This window comes from Colobus angolensis, unplaced genomic scaffold (genome assembly GCF_000951035.1).
Source record: "Colobus angolensis palliatus isolate OR3802 unplaced genomic scaffold, Cang.pa_1.0 Scaffold162, whole genome shotgun sequence".
NCBI lineage: Eukaryota > Metazoa > Chordata > Mammalia > Primates > Cercopithecidae > Colobus > Colobus angolensis.
This window is the reverse complement of record NW_012114733.1, coordinates 1,369,535-1,386,640: the sequence shown is the minus strand read 5'-3', so window position 1 is coordinate 1,386,640 and position 17,106 is coordinate 1,369,535. Positions and strand designations below refer to the sequence as shown.

Sequence of the window (17,106 nt, the reverse complement as noted above, 5' to 3'; positions counted from 1 at the left end):
TTGAGAGTAAAATGAGAGAAGTTCATCCTGTTAAAATCTAGACATTTAAAGAGCAACAAGTATTTGTTAAAGTTTTTAGAATGGGAGCAAATAAACGATTTGGAAACATGAATCTTTGTGGAAAAACAAATCCAAATCATTCCAGACATGCTTGAACACATCTTTTTTTTGAGCGCATTTTTCTTTCTTAAATTTTTCACTGAAATCTTTGGTCAATGTAGATGTGTATCAAAACTGCATTGTCAAGCTGAGTAATGGACTATTTTATTCAATGACTGTTGGTCATTTCTAAGGCAGTGAGCAGACTTATGTGACATTACTATATAAATAATTGGTTAAAATGATATTTCATAAAATAATTAGGTTCAAAAGTATTACCTTGGTGAAAAAGCACCATTAGAAGGTAATACAAATATCTCTTTTAATGTATCAAAATGTATTTTTAAAGGAGGCAACAAGTTATCATACCATTAAAATATTTGTGCACAAGAATGAAGATATTGACATTTAACAAACATGATGGCAAAAGAATGTTTTGGATTTTGCTAGAGTTTTCGAGAGTTTTAATAGCTCATCTAAAAACAGTGTAATCAAATAGCACAATCATAAACAATGAAGAGCAAACCCAAATTTTGCATTGTAAATGGAGTGAGTGGTCCAAAGTCTTCATTTTCAGAATTACACTACTATTAATTTTAAAATAATCAGTCCTTGGATCAGGACACTGTTTGCCCAGAATTTGACCCTACATGGTGGTGCTCCACCAATTTTCCTTTTGGATTATATTGCTATATTTAAGTAGGTTGGGGATGGTCATGATGCTGTGGTAATGATAGCATAGCAGTATGAGTGACATAAGGTCTTTCTGTAGAATCTTGAAAATGTTGAGAAAGACAGTTATATTTGTAGCCAATAAACCAAATTAGCACTGAATACACATTAAATGTGGGGGGAAATGGTCCCAAAGAATTTATCATTGAATAGGATTGCAGTTGTAAAACAAATGCTTGGTTTAGCATAATGTTTCAGCAATGCTTTTTAGTATCCATATTGATATAACATTTTTGGTTTTGAAAGCCAAAACTGACCGCTTTATAGAATTCCATGTAACTTTAATTTTCATTTTTCAAAAGTAAAAAATGTCTTCTGACCTAAGTACAAGTAAGTACGTGATGATAGCATTGATATCAGTGGGCTTTATCAGATTGGAAAAAGGGATATAGAAAAAAGGAGGTAAAGGACAGTATCAGGACACATGCAAGGAAGCCATTTGAACAGTTACTAAGAAAGGGCAAAACATGGCCGGGCGCGGTGGCTCAAGCCTGTAATCCCAGCACTTTGGGAGGCCGAGACGGGCGGATCACGAGGTCAGGAGATGGAGACCATCCTGGCTAACACGGTGAAACCCCGTCTCTACTAAAAAATACAAAAAACTAGCCGGGCGACGTGGCGAGCGCCTGTAGTCCCAGCTACTCGGGAGGCCGAGGCAGGAGAATGGCGTGAACCCGGGAGGCGGAGCTTGCAGTGAGCTGAGATCCGGCCACTGCACTCCAGCCTGGGTGATAGCGAGACTCCGTCTCAAAAAAAAAAAAAAAAAAAAAGGGCAAAACATAAGGAACAGGAAAAGGAGAAGCCAAAGAGTTTTCAGTGAGCTTCATGGGTTCGTTGGAGCTCAACAGCTCTGCACATATCCTGCAGTGTATACCACGACATGAATCTAACATTTCTGTACTCTGATTGTTTCTAATGGGTAAGAGTCTGAGCTCAGAAAGCCACCTAAACTGCCTGGGAAAAGTTCCAGAAGAGAAAGAAACAAGCCGATGGCAAAATTCCCTTTCCTCAATGATGACAGTGAACTATTCATCAATATGAATGACTAGTCATAAATATTAATGATAATGGTAAAAATGATACATTTGTAGAGCACTGTTAATTTTGCACATTTGTTTACATCTATTGCCTCACAACAGCAGTATGCGATAAGTAGGGCAACACTTCTTATCTCCATTTCACAGATGAAAAACAAATGCAAAATGCTTCATGAAGTTTAAGTAACTTATCCAAGCTCTCAGCAGTAAAGTGGCGACAGAGCAGAGGCTGGAACGTAGGTCTCCTGATTGCCAGCACTTAGCTGTTTCCCTTCTTTCTCTGGCTACTCCCAATTAACAAGCCATGCTAGTGTATCTTATATCAGAAAATAAATTACTTGAAATGAGTGTAATTGCATCATATTATTCATTGTTTCAGATCAGCATATTCTCTTGTTAGATCTCACTGCTGTCCTTGGTATGACTTTATAATTTCTCTTTGTTCTCTACCAAAAATAGTCATACTAATGATTTTCATACATACAAGATTATGAAATCCTTCTCTGAAATTCCAGACACAAGCATAGGAACACGTACCAGCTCTCTGGCTTTGTGTCAACAATTCTGGATAAGTCTATGAAATTCTCTGAATCTTAATTTTCTTACTTGAAAAATAAGGGATTCAGATCTAGTGTTCCATTCAGCCATTTTCTACACAATTGCACATACACACACAGATATACCATATGCATAATCTCCATTCAGTTATTTAATTCAAGAATCTATTATTATATTATCATATACTATGCACATATTGACATATTATTAATATTAATCTCATTTAGGCTTCCACCAGAGTTTCTAGGTATATGTGTGTTTATGACACTGTCATGTGACAGAAACCATTGCTATTCAAAGTGTTGTTGGTAGACCAGCAACATCACTGTGACCTAAGAGATGGTTAGCAATGCACACCTCATGACCATGACCTGACCCAGATTTATTCAACTGGAATTGGCATTTTTCTTTTCTTTTTTCTTTCTTTCTTTCTTTTTTTTTTTTTGAGACTGAGTCTTACTCTGTTGCCCAGGCTGCAGTGCAGAGGCATGATCTTGGCTAACTGTAACCTCCGTCTCCCGGGTTCAAGTGATTCTCCTGCCTCAGCCTGCCAATTAGCTGGGACTACAGGCGTGTGCCACCATACCTGGCTAATTTTTTGTATTTTTAGTACAGACAGTGTTTCACCATGTTGGCCAGGCTGGTCTTGAATTCCTGATCTCAAGTGATTCACCTCCCTCAGCCTCCCAAAGTGCTGGGATTACAGGCGTGAGCCACCATGCCCAGCCAGGAATCCACATTTTTCACAAGATGTTTGATGATCTGTATGTACTTTAAAGTTTAAGAAACAGCACCATAGATCATAAGCTTGTAGAAAAAAGAAAAATAAGGCTTGGCAAATCTGTCCAACACATGGTATACGGTGGTTAAAAAATCTATTTGAATTTTCAAAATGCCATTTGAAATCTTTACAATTTAAGTCTTCAAAATTATCATTCGAAGGTAAGTATAATTTCTATTTCTGTTAAGATTTTTCAGAAGGTTAATAGTAGTAATGAAGGGCTTAGGTGCTTTATTGTTTGATTTTGTTGTTTAGTGAAGGCTTCACAAGTGTTTGGGAAGTAAGGAAAATGAATTTAGAATGAAGATAAAAATCTTATCTTGTTCAAATTATCTTGAATCATGAAACATCAAATAGTGAAAATCTCACCATGTTTAGGAATCCAAATCTGTTGTGAAGCTTGCCTAAGGACACGTAATAAATAAGTGGTTTAGGGATCTATCTGATTCTTTTTTTTTTTCAAATTTTATTTTAGATTCAGGGGTACATGTGGATGTTTGTTACCTGAGTATACTGCATGATGCCGAGGTTTGGGATATAAATCATTTCATCTCCCAGGTACTGAGCATAGTACTCGACAGTTAGTTTTTCAACCTAGCCACATTCTATTATACTAGGCAACTGACTGACTTGGGAACATGTTCAAAGAAAAGGTCCATGACGGGTAGAAAAAGTGTGAAACCAACTTTTAGTCATCCATTAGCATTATTATCCTTTCTTTAAAGTATTACCATTCATGCTAATGTTTATTTTCCCAGGTTGTACATCCTCCTAGAGGAGGTATGCATTCGGATTAAATCAATCACTTTCAAAGGCTTCAAATCAGTAGGTTTGACAAAAATTTTCAACAACAAAGATGAATGTTGTTGCACTGTAAGTAACGATTTTGACGTGAAGTATCCCCAAACTATTTTGTAAACCTCCTTAAAATAAAAACAAATAAAAAAGATTTCAATGCTACATATTAATGAATTATAGTAAGTAATTATCTTCTGTGGGCTTTAGTATCATTATCAGTAAAACTAACAAACTGTTCTGATTCTCTACCTTTAAAAAATTCTGGGAAATTTGATTACTATTTAAAAGACTACTCTGTAAAGCAATATCCTACAAGTGAATTGCATAAAGTTTATGGTAATAATGGTTGACTTAAATCTTGTTTTATGTTCCACATATTTACATATTTATATCCCTCCAATTTATTTTAAAAAATGGCTCAAGGCACTGTGTAGTAGTAGATTTGTAAAGCAAGAAGTCTAAACGTGTTCACTTATGTGTGGAATATATTATGATTCGATTATTTATTTTTTCCTCAACTTTTTATTCTGAAAAATTTCAAATTTACAAAAAAGTTGCAATAATGCTATAGTGAACACTGATATTCTCTTCATGAATTGTGAATAGTTTGCAACAAGTGGTTTATTGCTGTTTATTTTCTTTCTTTCCTAAAACATTTGTGAGTTAGTTTTAGTCATCATGGCACTTTTTTAAGTAAGTTAGCATTTATCTCCTAAGAACTAGGACATGCTTTCCTATAACCACAAAAAAGTTTTAGAACTCAGTAAATTTAAGATTGATATGATGCTATTATGTAATATATATCCATATTCAGATTTCCTATAAAAATTGTATAGCTGCTTATTTCTCAATCTTGGATCCAATCAAAAGTCACACATTAGGTCAGAGGCAGTGGCTCATGCCTTTAATTCAAGCATTTTGAGAGGCAGAGGTGGGCATTTTGAGAGGCAGATCACCTAAGGTCAGGAGTTCAAGACCAGCCTGGCCAAAATAGTAAAACCCTGTCTCTACTAAAAACACAAAAATTAGCCAGCTATGGTGGCGCACACCTGTAGTCCCAGCTACTGAGGAGGCTGAGGCATGAGAATCGCTTGAACCAGGGAGGCAAAAGTTACAGTGAGCCGAGATCACACCACTGCACTCCAGCTTGGGTGGCGGAGTGAGACTGTGTCTTTAAAAAAAAAAAAAAGTTACACATTACATTTAGTTGGTCATGTTAAATATTATTTGCAAAACATATAATCATATATTACTGTGGTCTGTAGATATTTTTCTAAAATAATAAATGTACTTGGGAATATCTTATATTTGATTGTACACTCATAATGCATGTTTTCATATAATTGAGGTAAAAATCAACTCAAGTAAATTTCATATTTCTGATATATAAACACACACACATTTTTCCACTGAAATGAGCATGTTTGGACATTTTTGGTTTGCATACACATTAAAATTGGCTGAAGATGCAAACTTGAAACTTGGCAAGACTGTAAGAAAATAAGGCCAGTGTTAGAAGAAAAACTCTTCAAGATTTAAATGACACAAATTATTAGAATTATGAGTATACAAAAATGAAAGAGAACATTGTCTACCTTTAAGGTCATTCTCACCAGTCATCTCTGATTGGGTGGCTAAAAGTCAAGATGAAGCTAAAGGGCTTATATAACATGCAAATCAATCCAATGTTTATGTTTCAGAAAAATCAAGCACTTCCAAAGTAAAGCATTCTGTGATGATTTTAATTTGGCCATAGTTTGCATTTCTGTTCCTGTTTTCATTGATATGTATAAACTTGGCCTTTCCCTTGGCCTTCCTCCCGTGGGCTCTCAGTGGTTGCCCTCAGAAGCGCTATTTTCTTTCTGTGTACATTATGGCCCTCCAGATGCACTGCATTTCCTTTGAATGTGCAAAAAAGATGAGGACTGTAAGCACACATCAGAGGATAAAGAATTAGCCAGCTGGACGCCATAGCTCACATATGTAATCCCAGTACATTGGGAGGTTGAGGCAGGCGGATCATCTGACGTCAGGCATTCAAGACCAGCCTGGCCAACATGGTGAAACCCCGTCTCTACTAAAAATACAAAAATTAGCTGGGCATAGTGGCGAGTGCCTGTAATCCCAACTACTCAAGAGGCTGAGTCAGGAGAATCACTTGAACCAGGGAGGCAGAGGTTTCAGTGAGCTGGAATCTTGTCACTGCATTCCAGCCTGGGAGACAGAGAGAGACTCCATCACACAAAAAAAGAATTAGCCTGCCCTTCTTCCATCGTAGGCTAGCTTGGAATAATTTGTCTTGACCCAGGATATTTCCCAATCCAAAGAGTTTATTCACAATGATCCTAAGGAAACAAATCAAGTATGTGTTGCTAACTTATACTACACATTACCAAACGCAAAAATAAATATCACCATAGACCAGCTTCATTTGGAATGCCAAAGTCTTAAGTTTTCCAAGTTTAGTCTTAAGTGAGCATAGTTTAGGTTTACATTTCATTTCCATATGTGTAGATAAATCTATATGTCCAAAGCTCAGAGAGACACATGGCAAACATTTCTTGAATGCAATGAATGCAACACAAACATAATGAATTAAATATTTGTAAGGACCTATGCCCTGAGTTTGGAAATTTTCCTGACTAGATGATGATTTTATCCTTTTGAGTGCCATTAAAACAAACATCTTTTTTTCCTCCTTATAGTCATGGTTTATAGAAGTTCAAAACTTTGATAGCAAGGAACTAAGCACTGTTTTTTTAAGCCCTTGTTTGAGCAAATTAACTCTACCTTGTTCCAAATTCTTTTACAATTAGTTTTAGTGACTTAAGAAGAGAGTGCACTGTAGATAGATTCTGACTTTGTCATTTTTCATCAGTGTAACTTTGGGGAAGTTACTTTGTCTTGATATAGTTCAGTTTTTTCATCTGTAAAATAGAAATAAATTATCTACCTCAAGAGGTGATCAAATAAGTAAATGAGATAATGCTATGATACCCTGACGTACTACATTGTAAGAAATATTTAAAAATTAAGACATCATCCTATACAAAAATGTAAAACATAACCACTTGCAAAGCATTTATTTGTAAAAAGTGCTGAAATTCCAGTAGTAGTGGGAATCTGTGGCTTTAATGCCTGGGGTTCCTCCCATTTGTCCCTGCTCCCTTCCACCTTCCTCTGCTTGTCACTAAGACAATTCTATTATGTTGGGGAGCTCTCCCAACAGCAGCTCTCCTAGCCTAAGTTGTGGTCTTTTTGGCAGACTATATGACTATCCAGACATTTAACAGGGAGATCCGAAAAATGAGAGCAGCATGGAAGGGCTTGCTAAACTCTACATATACCTAGCTGACTGCAAGGTCACACGAAGGCAGAGGAGACCTGAGAGGGCCCAGACTTTCCATCCATCATTGACTGCCTGGAAGGCTGTGCATATGCAGGGGTGACCTGGAAGGGCCCAGAGGAAAGTAAAAGTTAGGACAGAATTGAAAACTGCTTGAATTTTGCATATGTTTCTCAACCCACATATGTATCCATCAGCAGATGACATCATCAGGCATGACAGCAGCTGCATACTACAATAGAGATAGATTCCGCAAATTAAATCCAGGAAAAATACTTATAAACAAACCTAATAAACAACAAAAAATAATAAAAACAATAATAGCTCTCAGGGAAAAAAACCAATCCAGAGCTGCCACAATATATTATCTAAAATGTGAATTTGTCGACATAAAATTAGGGATAGGCAAAGAAACAAGAAAATATGAATTCTATTCAGGAAAAAAAAGCAGTCATTATAAACATGTTCAAGGAATAAAACAGTATTTAAAGAAACAGAAATTAGCTAGGCGTGGTGGTGGGCACCTACATGTAATCCCAGCTACTCAGGAGGCTGAGACAGGAGAATGATGTGAACTCGGTAGGCGGAGTTTGCAGTGAGCCAAGATCGCACTACTGCACTCCAGCTGGGGTAACAGAGTGAGACTCCGTCTCAAGAAAATAAAAATAAAAATAAAAAAGAAGAAAAATACATAGCATTGAATCAACAAATGGGGAATACAGATAAAGCAACTATTAAAAACAACCAGATGGAAATTTTTGTGTTTAAAGGTACAATAACAAAGATGAGAAATTTACTACATGGACTTAATGTATAATAAGAGGTGTAAGAAGGAAGAGTCAGTGATTCAAAAGAGAGACCAACAGAAAATATTCAATCTTAAGAGCAGAGAATAAAGGACTGAATAGAAATGAACATAGCTCCAGGGACCTGTGAGATAAAGCAAGTGTATTAATATACATGTAATATGAGTCCCAGAAGAAAAATACATAAAAGGAGCAGAAAATATTGAAGAAGTAATAGCTGAAACTTTATGATTTTGATGAAAACTATCAACAGATCCAGGAAGCTGAAGTACCCACAAGTAGAACAAGCACAAAGAGGGTCTCATCTAGAACAGGATGGTCACACAGTTGAAATCTTAAAGAGAAAATCTTGAAAGCAGGAAGAGAAAAATGATTCACCACATAAAAGGAAGCAACAGCACAATTAATAGCTGACTTTTTATTACAAACAATGGGGGCCAGAAGACAGTAGAATGATGTAACGAAATGGCTGAAAAAATGTCTACCAAGACTTCAATATTCAGCAAAACTATCTTTCAAAAATGAAGGCAAAATAAAGACATTCTAAAATAAGGAAAGACTAAGATGTTTGTAGCTAGCAGACTTGCATTGTAAGAAATACTAAAGGAATTTCATCAGGCTGAAAGAAAATGACATTAATGAGTAGCTAAAATTCACAGGAAAAAATAAAGGTATTCAAAAGAATTGAAACCATTCAAAGTATGTTGTTCTATTATAATTAAATGAGAAATCAACAACAGAAAAAACTGGGAGATATCCAAATATGCAGAAATTAAACAGCACATTTTAAAATAACCCATGGGGTAAAGAAGAAATTTAAAAAAGAAATTAGAAAATATTTTGAACTGAATGAAAATAACAACACAACACACAAAACACTTAGGAGGAAGCTAAAGTAATGGTGGAGGCTGATTTATAGCTATAAACATCTATATTAGAAAAGGAGAAAGGTCTCAAACCAATAATCTAAGCCTCCATCTTAAGAAACTAGAAAAAGAAGCACAAATTAAACTCCAAAACAAGCATAAGAAAATAAATTGTAAAGATCAGCTTGGAAATTAAAGAAATATAAAAATAATAAAGAAAATTAATGAAACCAAAGTTGTTTCTTTGGAAGTAATAAGAAAACTGATAAACCTTTAACTAGATTATCCAAGAACAAAAGGGAGAAAGTAATTACTAAAATCAATACAGAAAGAAGACCTATCATTATTAATGCTACAGTCTCATAATTAAAAGGCTCATAATTTGATATAAACATGGAAATAATAAATTACATATAATTATGTATAATTACATATGATATAAAATATATAATTATGGAAACCTTTAAAACAAATTATGCAACTTAGATGAAAAAGACGAACTTCAAGCAAGATACACATTAGCAAAACCGACTCAAAAAGAAAAACTTGAATAGACCTACAAAAAGAAAATAAATTTAGCTGCGAATTAAAAATCTTCTCATAAAGATAAGCCCAAGATCACATTGTTTCCCTAGTGAATTATGTCAATTCACCATTTTTACATAAACTCCTTCAGAAAATAGAAGACAGAACACTCCCAAACTCATTCTGTGATGCTGGCATTACGCTGATACCGGAACCAAGCTAGACAACAATTTTTCAGAAAATATTAGCAACCTAAATCTACCCACATAAATGAATTATATATCGAAATCTACCCACAAAAATGAATTATATATTGATCAAGTGAAATTTAACATACAAGGTTGGTTTAATTTTCTATATTCAATTAATGTGATAAGCCTTAACAGACAAAAGGGCAAAGCCATATGATAATTTCAATAAGTGTGAAAGAAGTTTTGACAAATCAAACACCCATTCCAGATACAAACATTCAGCAAACTAAGCAAATAAGGATTTCATCACCACTGAAATATTTTCTGGGGTTACAGGCATGAGCCACTGCACCCGGCCTTTATGTAGAAATTTAATCCCCAATGTGGCAGTATTGAGAGGTGGGGCCTTTAAGAGGTGATTGGGTCATGAAGGATCTGTACTCATGAATGGATTAATCTACTAATTAATAATCAGGTTAATGGATTAATGAGTTACAAGAGAGGAAGAAGGCCGGGCGCGGTGACTCATGCCTGTAATCCCAGCACTTTGGGAGGCCGAGGGGGGCGGATCACGTGGTCAGGAGAGAGAGAACATCCTGGCTAACATGGTGAAATCCCAAGTCTAGTAAAACTACAAAAAATATTAGCCGGGTGTGGTGGCGGCACCTGTAGTCCCAGCTACTCGGGAGGCTGAGGCAGGAGAATGGTGTGAACCAGGGAGGTGGAGTTTGCAGTGAGCTGAGATGGCACCACTGCACTCCAGCCTGGGCGAGGGAGCGAGACTCCGTTTCGAGGAGGGCGGGGAAACAAGAGAGGGAGAGAGACCTGAGCTAGCATGTGATGCCCTGCACTGCCTTGGGACTCTGCAGGAGGTCCCCACTAGCAAGAAGGCTTTCAGCAAATATGCGCCCTCAACCTTGAACTTCCCAGCCTCCAGAACTGTAAGAAATAAATTTCATTTCTTATCAATTACCCAGTTTCAGATACTCTGTTACAAGCAAAAGAAAATGGACTAAGAATCTACTAGAACTGGAAAATAAATTTATCAAGATTATATAATATAAAATCAAGATACAAAAATTAATTTTATTTCTATGCATTAGCAATGAACAATCCAAAAGTGAAATAACGTAATTATGTTCATAATAGGATAAAAACACTCAGAAATAAATTGAACAAAAGAAGTGCAAGCCTTGTACACAGAAGACTACAAAATATTGCTGAAAGATATTAAGAACATATAAATTAATGGAGAGACATTCCATATTTGTGGATTAAAGACACTATTATTAAGATGGGCATTTTCCTTCAAACTCATCTGTAGATTCAACACAATCTCTCAAAATCCTGGCAGGCATGTTTTTGTACAATTTTTAAATTTATATGAATTCAAAGGATCTAGAATAGACAAAAAAATTGAAAAAGAACACAAAGTTGAAGGATTTTCATTATTGATTTAAGAACTTGCTATAAACAATGTAGTATTATCCTGAGAAGAGACATATAGACAATTAGAACCGAAGTGAGACTCCAGAAATAAACCCTCGCATTTAAGGTCAATTGATTTTTGACAAAAGTGCCAAGGCAATTCAGTTGGGAAAAGATGGTCCTTTCAATAAATGGGTTGGGAGAATTGGATGCCCATATGTGTGTGTGTGTGTGCATGTATATGTGCGTGTGTGCATGTGTGTGTGTGTGAGAGAGAGAGAAAGAATGAATGATGGCACTTTTGATACTCATCTCAAACTCCGCACAAAAATTAACTCAAAATAAATCATAGACCCAAATGCAAGAGCTAAATCTATACTATTTTTAGAAGGAAACACAAGAGAAAATGTTTGTGATCATAGATTAGGTAAGGATTTCTTACATATGATACCAAAAACATGATCCATAAAAATTTTTTAAAAAGCAATAGTTGAACTTGAGCAAAATTTAATTTTTTTTCTGTTTAAAGGGTGGCATTAAGAAAGTGAAAAATGACCCACAAATGGAGAAAATACTTGCAAATTTTATTTCTGATAGAGGAATTATATCCAAAAGATACAAATAACTCATAAACTTCAATAATAAGATAAACAACTCAATTAAAAATGAGCAAAAGGCTTGACTAGACATTTTATCAAAGAAGATATATGAATGATTACTAAAAAAAGATGCTCGCTTCATTAGTCATTAGATAAGTGCCAATTAAAACTGCAATGAGATACAACCGTAGTCCCACTAGGATGACTATATTCAAAAAGACTAACAATAGCAAGTACTGGTAAGGATGTGGAGAGAGTGGAATACTCATACATTACTAGCGGTAATGAAAAATAACATACCACTTCAGAAAAACATTTTGGCAATTCAGCAAAATGTTAAACATAGACTTGCCAGATGACCCAGGAATTCCACTCTTAGGTGTTTACCCAAGAGAAATAAAAATATATGTCCATATAAAACTATGTATGTAAATGTTCATAGTAGCATTATTCTTTATAGACCCAATGGGAAACAAACCAAATGTCGATCAATTGGTGAATGGAGAAACAATGTTATATATACTTGGAGTAGAATAATATGGAGCAACGAAAAGAAACAAACCGTTGATAAACCCTAAAATATGGATGAACTTCAGCAACATGAGAAGTGAAAGAAGCCAGACACAAACACAAAAATACTACACATTGTATGATTCAGTTTATATGAACTTTACAGAAAGGACAAACCTATAGAGACAGAAAGCAGATCTGAGATTGTCTGGGACCAGGTTGAGAATGGGAACTGACTGAAAACAGGAACTTTTGGGGTAATAGGAATGCTACAAAATCTGATTGTGGTAATAGATACAGAAAACATTGAACTGTACACTTACAACGGTTAGATTGTATGGTATGTGAATTCATACCCCTATAAAACTATTAAAATTAGAGAGAAGATTTTACTAAAAATAAAGACAATGGATTAATTCAGGAAATGTATAGTTTTTTAAAAATGTATTCATTGTTTTGTTAAATAAAATGGAAATTAAGTGTGGAGCTAAATTATCTGAGTTGAACTCGTGGCTTGTTGAATTTCTGTAGAACCCTGGTAAAGTGGCCACAGTGAAACCTCAGGCTCCTAAATAGTAGAAACAGAGGTTTAAATACCGATGTCCCTATCTGAAGTCACTGTTGTACAGTTCAAATGAGATATGAAAGTGCTTTGTGAGGCATAAAAAAACGACACAAATGTTAATTATGATAATGATGATTTTTCCCATTAATCTATTTTGAAAAGTCTTTTAGCTTCTTAAGCTTAACGATTTATGATTTTACACCCCGCCATTTTGAGAAGCTGAATAATATCACCTTTGTAATCCTCTTTTCTTCTCTTCAAAATAAATACCACAGAATTTTCTTTAAAAAAATTATGAACGTGAGTTGAACATTACATAGCACATGTAGTATAACTTTACCATGTGTGTGTTTGCAATAATTGGCAATAGGATAAAAAAGAAAATACCATGTATTTCATAAATATTTGAAAGGTAAAATGTGAATATTCCTTGTTATAAGATAAAATGTGAGTATTCCTTGTTGTAAGATAAAATGTGAATATTCCTTGCCTTTGGAGTTACTATTTTTAGAATCTACCTTTGTAAGACATATTACTGAAGACCTCTCTCTGTTGGATATTCACAAATATATCAAAGGTAAAAACCTACATAAGAAATAAATAAAGCATTTTGCAACATCAATTTGTTTATATCAAGCCTCAAAAATCAAGCAAAGTATATTATTTACACATGAGGGGTTCTATTCTGAGTCTGCATACATCTGGCATAGCTCATATTTTTTCTTAATTTAAATAAAAAAGTATTATAATGAGTGACTTCCATTTAATTGCTATACATTGGTATTCTGCCCTAAATTTAGGAATGTGTTTTGCAAGAATGAGCTTCTTATTAAGGCAAACTTTCCCTACCCCATTCCCCATACTTTCCCTTACCTTTACCGTCTTCCAAATGAAGAGCGATTAGAAAGAGTGAAGAAATTCATGCTATCAATATTCTGCAAATAAATGTATACTTATTGGTGGACAACGAAGAGGAGACTGGAAGTCAGTGAGGTATTGTGATTATGACCTGTTTTGGGGGTAGACAGGCTTGGATTAAATCCTGGCCCATCTAAGTATTACCTGTTCATTTATTTGTCTATTCAACAAATATTTACTAAGTAGTCACTTCATGCTAGCATTGTGCTAGATTCTGCCAGTGCAATGGTGAGTTAAAAGATAGATGGTGCTGTTATTCTCAGAGAAGGGTCAGTTTGGTCAGGGATTCAGAGATTAATTATACAATCAGACTAATGAATACAGACTAAAGTTGAAAGTCAATGCTCTGAAGAAAAGAAGCATGATTCATGTAGTGCCATGTCTAAGGATATGACATGTAGAGTGGATCATGTTAACACATCTCTTCCATATGACAAAATTGTTTTCAATACTTTTAATGTAATAATGATTAACACTTACTATTTTAATTATTCTTTAATTTTAAAATAAGAATGCATTTGAATTGTGAAGATATTACTCAAATTAAGCAAAATATTTTGTGTGAACTAAAATTTGTTCTTACCAAATAACAATATTACACTTTGCCATTTGTTCTCCTTTGCCATTTGAACTTTTAAACAGAAATAAAAACTCCAGGTGGTCATAAAGGATTGTAGAACTGAAGCAACTCAAAGTATTTCCTTCACTTACAACTCTGCATTATGACTGTTTATTTAAAACTTACTCTTTAAGCTCAGAAATATGTAGAGTGATAGGGATTGAGATAAATCTAGACCTGAAGCAAGCTGTAATGATTGTTAACTGTTATAGAATTATAACAGTTTGAACATATTTGAACAAATATGTGTAAGTGAGTCCATGTTGAGGGCTGATAACATAACTAGGAGTTCTACAAATTAACTTCCACATAGAATATAATGCTTATGAAAGCATAATTTTAAACCATGTGAAGTGTACATGAATATTGAAACGCAATAGTTTAGAATTTAGACCAACAAAAGATTTATTCAGAAGAGACACCATTTAGAATTGATGATTTAAGGTACCAATAAAAAGCAGACTAATATTTACTGGATTTTATTATTGTTTTTAGATTCTCTGCAGACAACGCACCCCTTTTTTGCTTACACCCTGGCAGACTACTTCTGCCACCCTGTCCTTAGTATACCAGATATATGATGAAAGCATATGAATAACAAAAGGAACTGAATCACAAAACATGTGCCAGAACCCTGAACGAGAAAACATGTTTAAGGAACTATAAAACATTTAGTGTGGTCAGTGCTAAGAAAGCTCTCTAAGAAAGGAAAATATGAAAGCAGTTTGAAGACATATATACACAAAACTATCCAGAGCCTCACATGTCATGTTCAGGATTTTCATTTTTATCCTAAAAACAATAGCCTTTGCAAGTTTTATGATGAAGAAAAAGGTGTGTGTGACGAGGAGGCATCATAGTGAGGTCAACGTTTTGAAGAATCCACTTCAACTAGCCACAGAGAATAGTTTAGATGAAAACCAGTGTCAATGAAGGTCAAAGATGCTACAACGTTAGTATAAGTAAAAGATAGAACTCTGGTGGTGACCACTGAGTTGAGGTGATGTGATTTACAACAAGAAGCATGTATAGAAAGTAAGATCAACGGGGATTGTGGACCGCTGCATGTATTAGTGGGGGTTCTCCAGAAGATCGGAACAGTAGGATATGTGTGTGTGTGCACATTCATGTGTGCATGTATATACAAACGCATTTACAAGTATACACACAAACACAGATACATGTACATATAGGTATATATTTCAAGATCTACAGCTGGCGAGCTAGGTGAGCTGATGTGGCAGCTGTAGTCTGAATGTCAGCAGGATTGAGACCAAGGAAGAAATGATGTTTCAGTTCAAGTCCGAAGGCAGAAAAAACCCAATGTCCCAGCTCCAGGCAATCAGGCAGGAAAAAAAATTTTCCTCTTAGATGAGAAAGGGTCCACTTAGGCTTTCAAATGATTGGATGAGGCACATCCACATTAGGAAGGGCAAGCTGCCAATTCAAATGTTAGCGTTATCTAATAAAAACAGCCTTAGATATTCACGCTGAATAATGCTTGACCCAATATCTGGGCATCTGGTGGCCAACTTGACATACATAATTAGTCATCACTTTGGACACAGGAATGAAAGAGAAGAAGGTGTTTAGAAAGATCCCTATCTTTCTGATGTGAACAATTTGATAGCTGGTGGTTATATTCACTAAGCTGGAAAACACTAAGAAAGCACAAGGTTTTATATCAAAGATCAGAAATTTTATCCTGGATTTTCTGAGTTTGTGATGACTTAGTGACATCTAAGTGGAATTATCAATGGATATACAGTCTGGGACTCAGAAGAGAAATTTGGTTTAGAAAGAATAATGTGGGAGTCAATAGCATGTAGATGTTAATGGAAGCCATCAGCACAGGTAGAGAGGGAAGGAAGAAGAGGGTTACGGCAGAGGAGAGACAGAGAGAGAAGTCCTAAAATCAATCATTGGACAATTATGACATTGGACAATTCAGATCCATTTAATAACTGGATCTGAAACATGACCCTGCCAACAAGTCTGAAAATCACAGTCAGAAAGTAGTAGATATACTGTGAGAATATTGTATAATAGAGCCTAAGGAGAGGATGGGGTGAATGGGGGCACTGAGGTAAGGGGTGTTCCCCAGAATATGGAATATGCGGAAGAGTAAATTAGTGATGATGAACTGGAGGTAGTGTGTAGAGAGACCTTTTGGAAAAGTTTGACTATGAAATAGAACAGAGAATTAGAGCTGCAGATTATAAAGTTCTCAGTGATATAGTTGTAAAATTATCCTTCTTTACAAAACCCAGTGAAATCTACTGCTTAATATAATCAAAAGTAGCAAGGTAGCTCACATAGTCCTCAAAAAATGCATTTGAATGAATAGTTCCTTGAATGCCTGACATCATTCCCTCTGGAAAACCATTCACAACTCATGACTTTACTTTTTTTGTTTCAAATTGGAAACAATGAGCTATAAAATGAATTCTATTAAATGTAATGAATTACAAGAAATATTTACATATATCAATGCATGTAGCACATGATTAAATCTTTCTCATAAAACCTCCTGTGGTATCAAATATCCAAAGCAAACAGTGCACATAAACCACAGGGTTCAAGCAGCAAATTCTGCATATAATCGTGTTTTCTTTATGAGGCCTCATGGGATAAATGCCTCTCTTTTCTCTCTACACAAAGACTTGTTTTTGACTTTTTTTTTTTTTTTTTTACAATTCCCATTGTATAGGCAATGAGAATCACATAA

At 35.1% G+C, this 17,106-nt stretch overlaps 1 protein-coding gene across 1 annotated transcript in view; it reads right to left on the bottom strand.

Moving 5' to 3' along the window:
* Positions 1-17,106, bottom strand: part of PTPRD (protein tyrosine phosphatase, receptor type, D) — a 1,303,505-nt gene that overhangs the window by 598,646 nt on the left and 687,753 nt on the right. The gene's annotated exons all lie outside the window — the stretch shown is intronic.